Source organism: Amblyomma maculatum, chromosome 4 (assembly GCF_055883805.1).
Source record: "Amblyomma maculatum isolate TAMU_Amacu chromosome 4, ASM5588380v1, whole genome shotgun sequence".
NCBI classification, from domain to species: Eukaryota; Metazoa; Arthropoda; class Arachnida; order Ixodida; family Ixodidae; genus Amblyomma; species Amblyomma maculatum.
Window position 1 is genome coordinate 22130889 of NC_139347.1, and position 11195 is coordinate 22142083.

Sequence of the window (11195 nt, forward strand, 5' to 3'; positions counted from 1 at the left end):
CGCCACAAAGCTTGCGCATTCGGTGTCGAGTAGTTGGAAGACGCTTCCACTTTAATTTATATGAAAACCGTGTACTGCGAATGAAGAAAAAAAAAAACATGGCTTTAAATTATAGACTAGTTCGGCTCCAAAATAAAAACGACTGTCGCTGAGTACTAATAAACTCCTGCTATAATTGTACGCGATTGTGGGTAACAGAAATCACTGCGCGCAGCGCAAGCATCGGGCTAAGATGATCGGGATGCACAACAGTATGACTGCCGCCTGAGTTGTGGTGGCATGAAGAGATGATGGGATGTTGGCAAGGGTAGATCCGGAGCCCTCCACTCGGCACCCTTTTCTCTCCTTCCACTTTCACTCCCGCCTTCGTTTGTTCTCTTACGACGCGGTTCCAGACGTCCACAGAAAGAAGTCTGACAAATTATGCGCTTTTTCCTTCCTGTCCGCCAATTATTGTCATTGTAATTAGTTTACAGGAAGGGAAAAGCGTAGTATCTTTCACACTTGTTTCGCCGCACTTGTCCGGGTGGTATTTCGGCCAGTATAGTCCCCACCATATGGGTGGCGGAGGGTGTCTTTGTGGGATGTGTTTAGAAGGAGGTTTTGGAGGCTTTTACGAGCATATTCAAAAAGAAAATGCTTAGTCCTTTCTCCTGTCAATGTCACCACTCTCGAACGAGCCCGTCCTCGCTTACATCAAAGAAAAGCAGAGCCTCTGCTGCCTAGCCCACAGTGATATCAATGAAGAAAACGAAGCTGAAGTTATTAATGCGATGAGTCAAATAGTTACTTTTTACAACGCTTGTCGGTAACCTCCCAAAAGCTGTGGCCCAATTTGCAAACAAAGCATCACCATTGAGACGATAATGCATGTCCAGGTGTCCTAATACGATCGATCATTTCAAGCACTCTCTGCAAGATACTACGATCGCCGAACAGCCCCAGCTCACGGACATTGTCTGAGACGACGTCAAGCAGACGCTTGTACCACGGCATTGGCGGACTACGCAACAACTGTAGGCCATGAGCTGCGCTGCCACGTACGTAGCTCGAACAACTCGACGGAAGACGCCAAGCCCTCATCGTTTCCGAGCTATTCCTGAACGCCACCCCTTGAGTGCCGTTTCACGAACCTACGAGCTGCTCTTACGTTCCAGGAAATGCGTCGCCTGAAGTAATGGAAACAGCAGTTTCCTGAAATTGCACCGCAGTGAAGCCAGCGAAATTCTACGCCACTGTGCTTACAAAGAAAACGGCTTTAGCGGTTTTGCAATCGACGCTCCATGGCCTCGCCCCAGTAAACGACCGCAAGAAATCGCCAACGCCCTGCGCAGGGTAGAGTGCGCGTCGTCAACCCGTCTGTCTCGCTGCCTATCACCGTTCAGCGCTCATTCGCGCCCCCGGGCCGCATTTAGGTGCAAAAAAAATGCTTAGCCCGGGTAGGGGAAACCATAGGTATCAATATTTGGTCGCAAAGTTGCTTTATGGCGAAATAGAGATGATCCTCTTGCGCTAATGACAAACGATGACGCGGCAGAAGGTTTACGCCGTTGTACATGAGGACAACATCGATGATGACGCGACCAAACTTCTTATTAGCCCCGTTGCCTCGCGAAGTGATAACGGTGTACCTAGGCCACGACCTCAATACATTTCAACAGAAAAAACATTCTGAGTGAACAACAAGCGCTTCAGGATTTCCGATGAAAGCTCATCAAGCTTTCCATTCACAAAGCAATGCCAGATGTAGCGATGTCGAAGCGTCACGTTCCTTTAAATAACCTCGACGAAAAATTGAGCGTGCGGATTTTATTAAGGGTCGCCGTCTACTTAGGCGCAGGAGACATTGCAAATTCCAAAGGCTTGCAGAGGGAGACACACGCTACTCCTGGTTCAAATTCAAGCTGGGCGCCGCAAAAGACATTACCTGTTTTCTGACTGGATAAATTCAGGTGCTATTAACGAACTTCACCACCGAAGAATGCCGGCATTTCCAATAACTGCAAACCGATTGTTTTCCTTGACGAGTTTCTGAAGACATCTGACACGTGTTTGCCCTCTCCGACCAAACTAAAGAAAATCCACGTCACCAAGGCCATCAGTTCAAGTTTGACCTCAACCTAGCATTACCCCGCAACAGACATGACCAGATTCGCAGTTCTTTCGAACCTAAAGCGAATGCTTCTTCTCAGGGCTGTAGGTGCGGCATACCCAGCTTGACAAGCATCGCATTATACCTGATAAACAATTACGAGACACTTTGGCAACTATAGTGTTGAGAGGCGAAAGCCTTTGCTTGGCATGCTGCTAGGCATTGCGAATGATTGCAAGTTATTGCTTACGGTTTGAGAGTGCTGGATTGCGATTGAAGTACAAGACAACTCTTTCTGAGTGTGCTAATGCTGTTTACTAATCAGTGTTAATTAGTACCTACCTAATAATAAATAATTAGTTTTAATAACATGAAGTGTTGCGGTTGTTGTGGTTCGTCTTCTAACAAGTAAATCATCGCTAGTAAATGTTTATGGCCATTTTTTGAGTCGCTGCCAAAGATGTCACACCCTCTGCGAACGGACGACAGTATGAGCCATTGAAGGCCTTCGCCTAAAATGTCCGACCTCTGCGCGAAGTCCCGAAAGTGTATCACCGCGATAACGCCAAACCAACCGCGAGAAAGGGGAGGAAATGCTTCCTGGCAACGTCACCAGGCCGTCGAACAGCTCTCGGCTGGAACAGTCGTACTTATTTTGTTTCGTTTGTAGTGTTTAACGTACCAAAGCAACTCAGACTATGAGATATGCCATAGTGGAGGACTCCGGAAATTTCTAACACCTGGAGTTTTTTACCGTACACTGATATCGCAGTTTCGGCTCCATCTAAACGCAGCCGCCGGAGTTCGGGTTCAAACTCGAGTACTCTGACCAATTAGTCGGGCATCTTAACCACTACACCACCGAGGCAGGGTAAAACAGTCGTTCTTGTAAACAATAAAGACGGCATTCTTCGCTTCTGCCTCAACTGCTGTTCCTTGAACAACATTACTATGTCAACCCTCTCTCCCGCATAGGTGACGCACTCGACCACGAGAAGACTGCATGCATCAAACCTGGCGGCCCATTCAAGTTCCAAGGGGATGCCATTGCACCTCTGCTTCACACCAGCGACGTTCCAGCAAGTAATGGATACTGTAATGGTTGACAAGCAGTGGAATTTTTTTGCAGTACATAGATGACATCGTTGTCATCTCAGCAAGCTTTTAATACCACTCGAAAAGGCTTCGGGGAGTGCTGCAATCAACCACGTTTTCAGGGCCAACTTTAAAACCAGATACGTCCTACGTGTGCCTAAGAGCAGTCCTTTGGGCTATATTGTTAGTACGGATGTTTTCCCAGACCTGCATAAATCAGCTGCGATCGCACAATTTCTGCATCCTGCTTACAGAAAGTTGCGCGCAGGTTCCTTTAAATGTGCAACATGAACAAAGATTCGCATTACCTTTTCGCGCATATTTGAACCTTTGACCCAACATACAAAGGCTTTGCTACTTTTTTAATATGAAGCGTTGCAAATGTAAGCAACCTAAGCGCCAGGTATAGTCCCCTCTTATTCTCGGGCACTTTCATGAGCCTAGGGTAGGCGTCGTAGTTCATAAAAGTACCAGGCAACAGAGAGCAAACGCGTACTCTGCCGTTCTCTTTTGAAACCTGAGCAAACTATTCGCGCCTACTTGCACGAACAACCGCTCATGGTTGTGAGCGATGACTACACTTTAAATGGTCGGCCAATTTTAAATATCCCCTCCGGCCCCTTTCTTGAAGGATATAATATTGCGGAGCCAGTTAAGCACATATTGGCTCCAGAGGATTTATTTTTGTTTCGTCTGTATCGCTTATCTAACGACACTAGACAAACACTGTCGTCCATTAGAAGAAAAGTTTATATGAATGCATTGTTGCATCATCAATTAAAAATGGCAGCAGTTCCAAATCCGGCGCATCTGTTTAGAGATTGCAGTTAGTGAAGAAAGCCAAGAAGATTATAAAATCTATGATCGCATCCCAATTTCAAGTTGTGTAAAAAGGGACGTTTCTTTGGTCAGTGGCATCACTAACTAGAGTATGTGGTATGTAAGACAACTGTGTAGTGCTCTAAAAAGTTCCTTTCCGCTGTACTATACAAATAGAAGTGGTTTCAGCTTGCCGCTCTAGATGAATTTTATACGTTTTGTAAGAAATCTGCCTTAGCCTGGCTTTGCTTCATTTAGTTGTGGGCCTAATTTAAATATTATAATGCTGCCTGTTGCACATTTGCCACAATACTTTTTATTCATAAGAAAAAAGTTGTAGAATTGGTGTATACGAGAAGCAAGAAGCTTATGATGGATAATGTCTGCCCGATATGGCAGTGGCGAACATTGTAACTTTCTTCCCATATGGAAGTCCACGTAAGTTATCTTTAATTTGACAGAATGCTTGGACTTTCCTGAGTAATTGCATTATTTAGATCACGAATTTGAGTCTTTATTCCAAGAATAGAGTCTATTTCTTGTAATTATATGCACGTCTGGAAGTGGCATGTTCTGTAACGTACGTCGACTCCTAGGCCTTTAGCTTCTCGGGCTGAAAACGTGTGGTATATTCTCTGCTAACATATTCATTTTATTACTGTTAAATTTTAATGAATGCATTTTTGCAGCCTATATGAACACTCGTTCATAAATTATACGTGATGCCGCTTTCCCAGGTCGTCCGCGAAGGAGAGAGTTTAGCCTGACCTGATTTCTTTTCAGCGTGTTTCAACGATGAATAATGGCGCTTGAAAAGAGTAAAAAAAAAAAAAAAAAAGACGTTTTGTTCACAACCGTGACTGCCTCTTAGGACTGAAAAATTTCCTTTCCTAATTGTTCTAATTCTAAGTCGAGCAGAGCCTCTCTAATGATGCACGAATGCAACGGACAGGAAAATTAACTTACCGCTTTGTCACCTAACAAAGACGGAGTCCAGTCACTGTGTCCTACTCAAGAAACTTTGCAGCTGGTCAGGGCGTGAGGACATATAAGAGAGCTCCGAACAAAATAATGGCAGCACAGTAAAATGTACGTCATAAAACATTTCTACGGGAAGCGGGAAAAGTACTCACACAGAACATAGGCAAAAACGTTCAGTATATAACTCCTTACACATATAAAACAATCACCCTTATGCTCGTATTTTTAAGCTTTCTTTTTTTTTTTCTGGCTGGATCAAGGCAGTTTTGACGCCTGATCAAAAAGAGGTCGGGCTTTGTAAATATTTACTTTAATTCGGCATAAGCAAACTACAGAACAATAAACAGCAATGAAAAAATGCTACAACTTCCGTCCACTGCGGCAATTAATCTTTGCAGGGCCTCCTTAAAAAAGCAGCAGCGCAAGTAAGGGTGTAACAGCTGAGAGCAAAAACATGTATGTCATTGACACCCTGCACACATCAGAAGGAAAGTTAGCCATACGCAAGATAGAAGCCACGCAAAACTTTTGTGCCACTGGGAGTGTTCGTCTGCGTTCAGTAAGTAAACGTCAGTTATTCTTAACTTCCGCTCCAAGTCCTTTACAACCATTCATTGGCACCCAAAATGAAACAGCTATACAAAACTGACAAGTAAAATTTCGAAAGAAAATTCACCTTTGTTTCTATTCACGGTAACGCTACCGTCGCTAAAAAGCTCTTTACTTTATCAAAGCAAAATAACAATTCAGAATCTGTGATAAGAAGGAGACAAAAAATCATGATGGACGTAAGAAATTACATTGTGCAGGTTTTCAACGAAGCCTGCTACGGAAGCGGCTGCGGATGGATAAAAAGCGGGGAGCTGTTTTGTTCTCTGCTGAAAATTACCTTTTTGTACCTCTTCACCCAAGCCTTATTGGTAATATTGAAATCGCTTTATTTTTTTCCTTCAAGAGAAACGGCGTTCACTGTGAATCTTTTGTCCACGATACAGGTCCCGCTGTCTGTCGTTTGTTCTCGCGCCATTGTGTGGGCGACAAGGATGGTTAATGAAGCCGTGAACAAAGGAAGAAACAAAGGCACGTGAGACTCCTGCATCATTGCTAAAAAGATAAACGGAAGGTCTTTTTGTGCGAGCGCAGCTTTTTTCTGCTCAAGGTCGTATTTGGCGAATGCGCCCGGCAAAAAAAAAAAATAATAATAATAACTCCAACGTATTGATGGCTTTTTCTGAAATATTAATGGCAGGAAAGGAGCAGGATTTTGCTGGAAAATACACATGTCCTTTGCATTTGCATTGGCGCCTTCATTGAGCCAGACCACGAAAGTTTAGTGTGATATACATATACATAAGTTACTATTACCGTTTAGGTTTTGTTGTCACCCTATGCACACCACAAAACATCCTGTTATCCCGAGATTATATAGCGTCAGCTTCAGACTCGCACATTTCCCACTCCCTACATCCGCCAACTCATGCACTCAATTATCTAACCCTCCTCAAATTGCAATTCCTGCCCGGTCAGAGCCCAATCAACCACGTCATATGGGGTTGTGTTTGCCGCATCATATGAAGATAGAGTTCAAAGGACTGCTGGCTCTTCTGGATTGAGTCTCGGGATCTGATTCTTTCTTGGTCTTTTCTTAGTCCTGACTTTCTCCTTCACCTTGAAAGCTGTGGGAAGAATCATGATGAGACACACAACCTGTAGCGAGCCTCTTCGTGTCTTTTGCAGTCCCCTTCCTTCTTCTGCTAGTTGTTTTTCTTGCCGGAATTCTGATTCGGGAGTTGCTCTCTTAAGCGCAATTGCAGCGCCCAGTCTTAAGCAGGCCTTTACATATGATGCATACTGGCGTTCATGCGGATTTTTGGCCGTCCTGTGGTGGGTTTGGTACCTCCACACCTTGCTCACATGTTCTTTGCTGAACAGCCAATGTCGTCTCTCTTTAGTTTATTACGGTAATTGAAGCATGCTTCAACTGTGTTCAGTAACAGCACTAACTTTCTGTAGTGATCCTGGCTACCGCAGCCCTATATGGTGTTCAGGTGTTGCGACTATGGCGAGTACACGTTTCGTTTTTCCATACTGCCTTTCTCACGACGATTTTCACGCTGGCGCTGTATACGCTGCAGCTACGCATGAGTTTCTCGTCATATTCTCCGCCTTACTCGTTGTGTGATAAGTATTTGATTGAGAGGTCTGGCGCGGGGGCCTACGTCCCGACTTGAAGCCCTACCATTCATTGCAAAGGCTTTTCAGTTGAGTTATACTTCTCCTTGTCGTTAGTAGGGAGCGCTGATTACAATGTTCGGGTGATCATATACGGGCATTTCTCCAATGGAGCTGCCACGAATGCTTACCTGCACTTTTGCCTGTGAGGTCAAATAATATTCGCGGCCGTATTCTATTTTCTGTAACATGTTTTATTTATTGTGCTTCCACTACCAGGTGCTTGACGCCACACTGTTCATATCGCAAATCAATTTCAGTGTCTCCGAGGCTCATATGAGACATTCGCCAGCGCGTAAGGATTGCTTCAGAGAATAGTTATGCGAAAGAAGGAGAGCACAACAAAAACTGCCGGATTTTTGTTCCCTTTTAGGCTCCATTCAGTAACGCTTCCAAACAGAAAAGGAGACAAGCCTGGGGGCAAGAAACGGAAGTTCATCCACACTATACCTTCGCACATGTTCAGGTCACAACATTGCGCTAAGGAAAACATTATGCGGGATTCACTGCCTGAGCGCTTTCCTAGGAAACCCATCTTAAAATTCAGAAGATGCGTCTGGGCCACATAAATGAAAACGAAACTTTTACGTTAGTGTCTCCATATTTTTCTGTGCACGTAGGGCCCTGTTTCGGATTTGAAGGACGGACTGGGAGCATTTGCTTCCAATTGGAAGAAACAGACGGCAGATTCCGACGAACCTTGGCCGAGGACAAGAGACGGATAGGAACAACACTGGCAGAGAAGATAAACAAGTGAATAATGGCGGACGTTTTAAATCGCAGTGAAATAAGGTTTAGAAAGGGCAGCCCGAAAATCGCAGGGAGGCATGCGCGCTGTATACCACCCTGTGGAACGCTGTTCCTGGTCGAAGTGACAGGGGAAGCATAGAAAGGAGATTAGCGCAGATATCAACTTTTGTATTATCGGCAGGCCCCAGCCGGTGTTGACTTCTTTCTTTTCTTTTTATAGCGATTTTTCCTTTCATTCTTAGAGAAGGGTTCCTAATGTGAACTTCTGCCCTGTGTGATCCCCGCAACTGTCCACCCTTCGTCTCCTTACTTTTCCTGGGGCGGGGCTACTGCCACTGCCAACGTAAACAGCCGCTATTTCACTCCCACCAACCACACCATCTCCACCCACCACCACTGCCTTTCAAGTAAGAGGATGCAAACCAGAAACGCGTGAAGAAAATAAAATCTGTAGAAAAAGGACCAAGCGTTCTTCGGCGCAGACTTTGCTTGTATTGTGAAATTTAAAGCAGGCAAGGGAAAGGCGTCAGATTTCGCTGCATGGTGCACCCAACTAGCGGCCCTGAGGAACTGGTTTGTGACTCACAGATTGATTATCTCAGCAGAATTCTCCTTCGTTATTTTTAGCTTCGATGTCGCGATCCATCAACCAGAATAGAAGCACATACATACAAAAGATAACACAGCAACAAAAAGAAACCACCGTCAACCGTGCTGCAAGCATTTTATTATAATTCCTCACAGAACACAAGAGGCAATTCAAGGATTTTTGTAATCGGCAAAAAAATTCATCACAGATGAAAACGCACTAAAATACATTTACATAAAAACAATGACATTGATCACTTAATCTTCCTTATTTTTTACTTGTTAAGACTGATGAAAAAATATGTTCTAAATCGTTTGGTTCTTTGTGGCCGCAAATATTATTGTTTTTATGTTACCGCACCAAGAATTTTCCTTTTATCAACGTGCCCGTTTAAGAGATAGTTTTTCACTTAAAGATGTTTATTACCTCAGGGCATCAGAGGCATATGTGACGACGGAAAAGAAGAGGAGTGAGCGATTATGTTGTTCCTGCGTCCAGGTAACACACATAAGCAGAATGTCTCAGTCAAACACATGCTACCATAGCCAGATGTCGGACTGTCTTATGTTTCAGTGCTGCGCGATCCCTCAGCATACGGTGAATGTCGGCTTCAGCGTCCTAGGATCTGCATATCGGACACCCTGGGCGGGGAAATAAATGATCTAAAAAAAACGCGTCCGAGTGGCGGCTAGACTGAGGGCAATACCGACCCGGATCCTCAGAAGCGCATCCTACTCTGCACGGATGAGACCGCGGAGGAGGATAACTGCACACAGGAAAGGATCCCATGTGAGGAACCGGAGGTGTTTCTTGATGAAGGAGTAGTATTGTCCAATTTCAGGAGGCGCGGCAATGGTAAGCCTGGAATCATTTGCCGGATCGCTAAATATGCATAGCTTTAAGAAGGCAGTGTGTCCCGTGGGACCCACCCGAAACGTATAGACTGCAGAATGAGTTCCGGGAGCTGGTGGATGTCTTGACATATTAATGGCTGGTGGATGTCTTGACATATTAATGGGCAGCGGCTGACACATCGGAGCACCCGCCCTGCATGACGGGCGTCAGTATGAACGAGAACGTGGAGCGCAGGAGGCATGAGTCGTGGCAGCGACGAAGCAAGGTGCCTCTAGAACTTCAATGAACTCAGCACAAAGTGATATAGGTAGTTCCGTAAATTTAAACGCGGAACTTCGATTAAGGGCAGGTCTGCATAGGCAGTACGCTACTGTTCTTGTTTCGCAACTGTGGATACTTGCATTCATGTATACGCCCTTAATCTGGTTCCACATATGTTGCGCTTATAAGTGGAACTTTTTTAAAAGTTCCACTTATAACTGTAACCTATGTGGAATAAGAATAAGAGTGTATAAAAATGAACCCTTGAGGCAGGTGAGCCTCTTGCTCTTTCATCCTCTGCCGAAGAGATGATGCTGAGTTGGCATGCCGGTCTGCTATTATCTGTTGGCTTGTTTTTGCTTAGCCGCACGAACTTCCAGGAAAGAACTGGCGCTGGCAGCAGAAGATTAGAGTGCTTAGTTGCTTAAGCCATCAGTGCTTGCATGGAGCTGGACATACTGGCTTTAGGTCTGAGAGCATCCCGGTGCTGCTGCAGCAGCCAAGAAATGCAAGCGTAATGCCCGTACATATATTTACTTGCCGTGGACCTAGCCTCCCACTTCAACATTTTTCAGCATTCCAATTATACATTAAATAACAAAGAAAAGTGCTTAGCTCAGAAAATTTATCCCAGTGTCTAAATATACGACGAATGCGTCTGTGTTCCACGTTAGCCGTACACGCAATATCAAGCGCTCGCGTACGGCTCGAATGAAAGCCATCGCATTTGGAACTATACATTACTCATTCGCTACCTTACTACGAACTCTGGAAGCCAGAATTATAAGTAATGTGCAGGTTTTTCAGTAATAGACAACTGCTTACGCCACTCTTCATCACTTCATGATTTTCTTCTAAACTTTTCGAGTGTTTTTGAGTATGTATTCCGCGATGCGATAAAATTTTCAGAAGGCTGCTTTATCAGTAGTACTGGTATTGAAGCAGAGCGTTGTTGTTTCGAGAGTCGGTTGTTTGGTACCTTTTTGTACCTGGAAGTTTCCAGTAAAATGTCAAATGGGATGCGAGAAACAGCGCTCGTAAACAAAGTTTGGCAACAAACGTGAATTATTCCCGTCCACAAGCTTATAGTAAATGTTCCCATCCAGTAGTGAGTGAAGCCAGGGAGACAGAATATGTAGATGTGCAAAAAGAAATGGTTGCAGGGGTCCGCTACTCCGAGATAAATTAATGGCCGTGCAGCGACTCTCTAACCAGGCCAGCAAGTTTTCAAACTTTCCGATTCTATTGAGTGCATTTCTGTCATTTTCCAATTCTTGCCCATCTATCAGCTGCTCCCTCAGAATGAAAGGCAGCATTTACGCTGCGCCGAATCTAGAATAAAAGAGCGAACCATACACCAATTACAGACTGCATTCATAATATTTCCAATAAAATAGGAAACGTTTGAGGCGAAAATGTTTAGGCAAGCAGCCAGTCTTCACAGAGTTCTGGCATGTATGCCGTTAAAGACACAGCTTTTATTTTGTGTGTTCAGCATCTCGGCATTAGGGTTTCATCTTT

At 44.5% G+C, this 11195-nt stretch overlaps 1 long non-coding RNA gene across 1 annotated transcript; it reads left to right on the top strand.

Moving 5' to 3' along the window:
- The first annotated feature begins 3081 nt into the window (after positions 1-3081).
- Positions 3082-5983, top strand: LOC146190483 (uncharacterized). Its single transcript, XR_014706315.1, has 3 exons — positions 3082-3175; positions 5386-5546; positions 5797-5983. It is a non-coding gene; the product is annotated as an uncharacterized LOC146190483 (long non-coding RNA).
- Positions 5984-11195: the final 5212 nt, after the last annotated feature.